The sequence below is a fragment of the Pteropus vampyrus genome, unplaced genomic scaffold (assembly GCF_000151845.1).
Source record: "Pteropus vampyrus isolate Shadow unplaced genomic scaffold, Pvam_2.0 Scaffold172, whole genome shotgun sequence".
NCBI classification, from domain to species: domain Eukaryota; kingdom Metazoa; phylum Chordata; class Mammalia; order Chiroptera; family Pteropodidae; genus Pteropus; species Pteropus vampyrus.
In genome coordinates, this window is record NW_011888953.1 from 1920288 (window position 1) to 1926268 (window position 5981).

General features: G+C 34.1%; 1 pseudogene; it reads left to right on the forward strand.

The window, feature by feature from the left end:
* Positions 1-4050: 4050 nt before the first annotated feature.
* Positions 4051-5981, forward strand: part of LOC105299110 — a 67912-nt pseudogene continuing 65981 nt past the window's right edge.

Genomic DNA, 5981 nt, shown 5'->3' on the forward strand with positions numbered 1-5981 from the left:
AAATGAAAACAAAGAGCTAACCTATACCATATTCCTTAGGAGTAAATGCCTGTTGAGTAACTATAAATTCTTAAATATTATTTAGGATACGTGAAAAGAAATGCAAATTTGTGAATATTTTTGAAAACAATATATTTTTCAAAATTATTTTTCACATTCAAATAGCTACATTTGAAATTATAAAACAGCAATAAAAAGTAATACGGTGTTATTTAAAAATAGAGTCAAAATGTCTAAACAATATACCTTTCTCCATGTTATAAAAACCAGAGCCACTGGAGAAAAGCTTTTGAAAGAATTTGTAGACACATGGAAGCCAATGAACTTCTGGTTCCTTTAAGTTCCAGTTTGAAAACTATTTAAAAAACATAACTAATTAATCTGTCATAAAGCATTTGAAAGTTAATACCGATGGAAAGCAATAAATAGAGGGAGAGAATTTCTGCTGAGAAAAAAATGGATCATCGATTACCGAAATCTGGGACCATCCAAGTGGGAATTAATGAATATTATTGGCCATCCTGTCATTCAATTCACTGTTAATTATTTTAATAGTGTTGTCTAGTGTGGAATTTGACAATATATTTTGGAAAAAATAAATTTATTTTAAAATATTTAAATAATCTTACAATATCTAGTGTTTACTTTTGAAAGAAGATAATGCAATTGTTAGCTTTAGTGCTAGTCATCTCTGATTAGACGAAAGCAAATAATCAATTAAGAACATATTTCAAGTACAATTTTCCAAAATGAAAACATTCAGGTGAATTTAAGTGTAAGTAGTGTTAGCTTAGAGTTATATACTATGGAGGAGTAATTGGGAATTATATTTAAATCTTTTTTCCTCAATACAATATTTTGACAGGGTATCTTCAGCAGACGAGGTTTACAGTTTAGTGGAAATTTTTCATTTCTTTTGAGAATAAAGCATCTAATTTAGATACAAAGTCATCTTTTTTTTTTGTATTGATTAGCCAAAAAATATTTTAAAGTAGGAATTATCTTCAGGATATGATATTCAGTTTCCCAAAATTAAGGGCAAATGCTCTTTTAATATTTATGTGAATTATTGAAGACTTGGATATAAAATTCATTTTGTAAGGATATTGTCAACCAGAATGCATCTGCACTGTTTCAATGTTTAACGGCCTCCTCCTGCAGAGCTGATTATGTATCAATATGTTCTCGAGTTTTCCCCAGAATTTCTAAATTTGAAGTTGCTTATAATATTTATCATTGCCAATTCTATAAGGCTAACAAAGCTACCTCTTTTCCTTGGTCCTGTGCTGTAACATCTTCAGAAATGATGGTGATAGTGAGTAAAGCGTCTTGGCTCTGATGTGATGATTAGTTACAGAAACATAACAGCCAGAATGGCAGTGTAGTACCAACAGCTTGTGTGGTAAAGTTGTAATGGTCCTGACAGCTGGAAAAAATAATTCAAGGGCACATTTGCCTACATTTTGTGGCATGTCATGGCAATTACATGGCATTATATATGCTGACAGCTCAAGATGATTACTACATTTTTATTATAAAAAGGAAAAGAATCTTTGGCATTAGGGACGGAGAAAGATGAATTATCCCTCTCCCACTGAGCTTTAGCCTGGGAAATTTTATGTCTACTAAAGCAAGCGCTGGAAATATTTTAATGCTTTGCAACTTATATGTGTTTACTTGGGATATTTAAAAATAAAGCTGAGTCCTTAGTATAGATTTTGCATTACTTTTAGAGGTTATTGTGTTCTCTTAGTGATCTTATACCTGAAGAAATTAATAAGGCAAATAGAAAGCTGTTCTGTAAGATCATTCTTGGAATGTTCCTTTTTTGAATTCAGAAGTTGTTTAAATGCTGGCGGCTCCTGGGAATTGTCTTTTGTTTACCTCAAGACAAGCCCCTTTATGAAAATGCTTTATAGCATCTATGTTCAACCGCAACTGAACATGCCCTTCATGTTCTTGGAATGATGTGAATATAATTTGAGTCCTTTTGGATCCCAAGTTGCTCGATTTGGATATAATGTATCTGTGACTCATACTAAATTTCTAGGGGCAGGTACTAACTAAGTCTATTCTCCCTACAGAATGCCCATAAAAATCTCTCAAATACTAGGTACTAATAACTTTTAAATGACAATAATTTATTTTTTTCAGTCTTACGTATTCTTTAAAATTATGAGATATCCGTATCACACTTTGAGTAGAATCTCGTAAGTGTGTCAGAAAAGTACATAATTAAGCTCTCTTTCTAATGGCCATCTTAGACATAATGGAATTTAAATTCAACTAGGCCTAACTCAACTGAGGGTTTTTTAAGCTAATAAATACATGTATGAATTAAATTTCATAAATGTAAATATTTTCCTTTTTATTTCGCTTCGTTCTAAAATTATTTAAGGCAGTTACCAAGAAGCATACAAATAAAATTAAAAAAGGAAGAGGGAGGGATTAAAAAAGTAGATTAACAAATCTGGGAGAATGAAGGTGAGAAAAATAAGATGAAACTAAGAGTGAGATTAGTAAACAGAGCATGTGCTGCAAGGATGTTGTATATTTTCTAGTAACAGGATACAGATAAATCTTAAGCTTTCTGGCAGACTATGAAAACACAGATTCATGGTTGGTTAACTGTCTCAAAGTATCCATACAATGAAAACAAAGCAGTTACTCAGAAGAGTAAAATAATTCTCCATACTGAGTCTACAGAATTTTTTTTGCAGTATGTTCTCCAAAAGAAATTATGGTGTAACGTGCTAAACAGCGTTTTCTACAACATTATTTTAATCAATACAGAAATATGTTTCAGGAAGCTGTTTTTTTGTTTGTTTGTTTGTTTTTAAATAATGTCCTTCAAAGTGGATTAGAGGCATCATATCATAGACTAAATGGGAGGAAAAAATAAAAAAAAAAATAAAAGGATTGCACATGATGTCAAAACAATGTGTAGTTTTCTTAGTCTGGTTTGATTTTGGAAAGAATAGTGCAGTTAGAGGGAGAAATTTATAGTCATCACCTGATTTCAAAGTGTCTTACAGCATGTCATACAAGGCTGTGCATATAGTAAAAATCTAATATCAAAGTAAAGAAGTAGTGATTAGTTTTTAATTATCTGTTTACTCTGAAGTATGCTCATTTTGAAAAATTAAAAACAATACAGGACTGTATAAAATAAAAAGTTGATACCTCTCCACTTCTCATTCTCATTTCTCAATGTTAACTCTCCTAACTATTTTAACTCGGTCTTTTCAGAGCATTTTCTAAAGAAATACTCTTTTTATCTGTTTAATTTTTAATAAAATGGAATAATAAAAAATATTTTTGTTTTATAATTTATTTTTTTAAGCAACACATTACATTCTGGCCTTCTGTGCCTTCCTGGATTTTCTATACCTTTCCTAAAGCTGTACGAGTTACTAGCTGCGTGACTTGGGCAAGTTACATAATATGTATAAGACATTTATAGCAATGACTGGCACTATCGACCACTCTAAAATGTTGTTATTATTATTATTGTTAGATAGTCTATACTTCTAACTGCATTGTGGGGATATACTAAAATCATATTTTATATAATCAGTTTTCTATTGTTGAATATTGAAATAGTGGAGGCTAGTATTTTGTTAATTGTGGTAAGAATGCTTAACATGAGTTATGCTCTCTTGACAAATTTGTAAGGACACGATACAGTATTGTCAGCTATAGGCACTGTGCTCCACGGCGGCTCTCCACAGCTTACTTGTTTCGCATAACTGAAACTTTATGCCCATTGAAGAGCTGCTCTCCGTTTCCTCCTCCTCTCAACCATGGCAACTACCATTCTCCTGTTTCTGAGTTTGACTCTTAGATGCCTCATACAAGTGGAATGATGCAGTATTTGTCTTTGTCTGGCTATTCACTTAGCATAATGTCCTCCAAGTTCATCAGGCTGTCCCATATGGCAAGATTTCCTTCTTTTTTAAGACTGAATAATATTCATCGTCCCCGAAATAGTGGAAGCTAGATTTTGAACTGAAATGTACAATAAGAAGATTTTGAAAGTTCGAAGAGATAATGACTGATTTGAAAGAACTGGGAAACAAATTAGGAATTGACTTGGAAGAAAAAGTGGCAGCGAGTCCAAGGGGAGACACGGAGAGCCTTGACAAAGGGATTCTCCTGTGAGTGGAGTTTCCTGCTTCTCAGTGTAATCACAGTTAGCTTCCTGGGGGAAAAAAGTAGTATTTTTTCCTTAACATTTCTATATCTAACAAATGCTAAAATTTTAATTGGAGCACTCAAAAATATTTAATGAAAAGATTAGAGAGGCACAAAAATTGAGCAGAGAAAAGTATACAATTAAAACAAACAGAAAACCCGCAACTGTTTTTGAAGCACTTAAGGACCCTCCTAGTGAACCATGGACAATCCATTATTAGTGCATAACGCAGTTTGGCATAAAGTTTAATTCAAGGCATTAGAAGGCTTTGCTAATTCCCTGCTTATATTTCAAAGGTACTAATGTGGCTTCAAGAAACTAGAGCAAACTGATCTCTGGGTTGAATTTACTTGCCTTGAGCACTCAGCGTAAATTGTACTCATAGTGTGGGTGGGTGCTGCTTACTAGAGCAAGGCCTTTGTGGCTTGGAATTTTGGCACTGGTAGAAGACCGCATCTTCTGGGAGCGGTGATGCTAAGGTGAGGTAGAAGACTCAGAAATCTGGAGAATCATTCTGTGAGACAGGTGCCGGAAATAGCAGTTCTGAAGGAGAATTGTTAGCAGTGGGTCTCATCGGAGTTTCCACAAGGGTGGGGGTTGGTGTCAGAGTGTAAATTAAAGTAAGAAATCAGGATCTTTTTAGAAAGGGAATGCCTCAGAGAGGATGGAAGGAAGTATCTTGACTCTTTTTATTCCATGAAACCTTACCAAGCTAACTCCCACTCAGAATAAAACACTTTAAATAGTTTTCCACAGCTCTTCAAAATCTATCTGGACTGCGTTAGCAGTGTGATGTAGTTACAGAATCAAACATGAGTTTAGCCACTTGCCAGCCATATAAAGCTTGAACTTATTACTTCTTCTTTTTGAACTTCAGTTTCTTCATCTGTAAAATGAGATAATACCTACCTTGCAGGGTGGGCGAGGAGCTTGTGTTTCCAGGGTGGCATATGAAAAGCTTTAAGTAAATTATAGTTCTCTTACCTTGATTTCATATCATCCCAAACTAGATACATTGCTATTCCAACAAAAATGTGAGTTCTGAATATCAAAGGTGAGGGTGACCCCCCCAACCCCCCGCTTTTTGGTATGCTCCTTAGATAAGTGTCTTAGAAACATTTCTCAAATGAATAACAGTTTTATAAAGAAGAGTAATTCTGTATTTACAGTTAGTCCATTTATTCACTTGAACCTGGGCAAGATTACCTCAAAAGCTCAGCTGTAGTTAGGACCAACAGCTGTGATTTGGACTTGAATCTCTCACACAGTGGCAGTGGAGAAGACAGTGTGAGGGAAGGCACTGTCCTATTCCTGCCTTTCCAGCTCAGACACTCAGTTGCTTTAGAATTTTGTACTGTTTCAGGAATGAAATATTTATGGATAAATGCCAGGTGGAGGTTGCTGGGAAGTTGACTCATGTATTGCCAACTCTCTGGGCTTGTAACTCACCTTATTAGAAGTGCTGGGGCTTTGGAGTTCCACATATTATTAGAAAGCGACAAGGAAGGGCGCCTCCATGAGCACGTGTGATAGCACACAATGATGCACACACATTTGTATGTATTTATATGTATATGGGTAGTTATAACTACTCATCTATTAAAAGGATCTGCTATTCATATTTATATTTTATTTTATATTTAAAGTATGTATTTTATTTGATCAATTCGTTCAGCAATAAGTGTTTATTAAGTACTCATGCGTCCGTCTCCGTGGCAAATGCAAATGTGAAAGCATAATGCTCTAAATCCACCTTACTTTTCCAATCCATATAATAAGACAATAT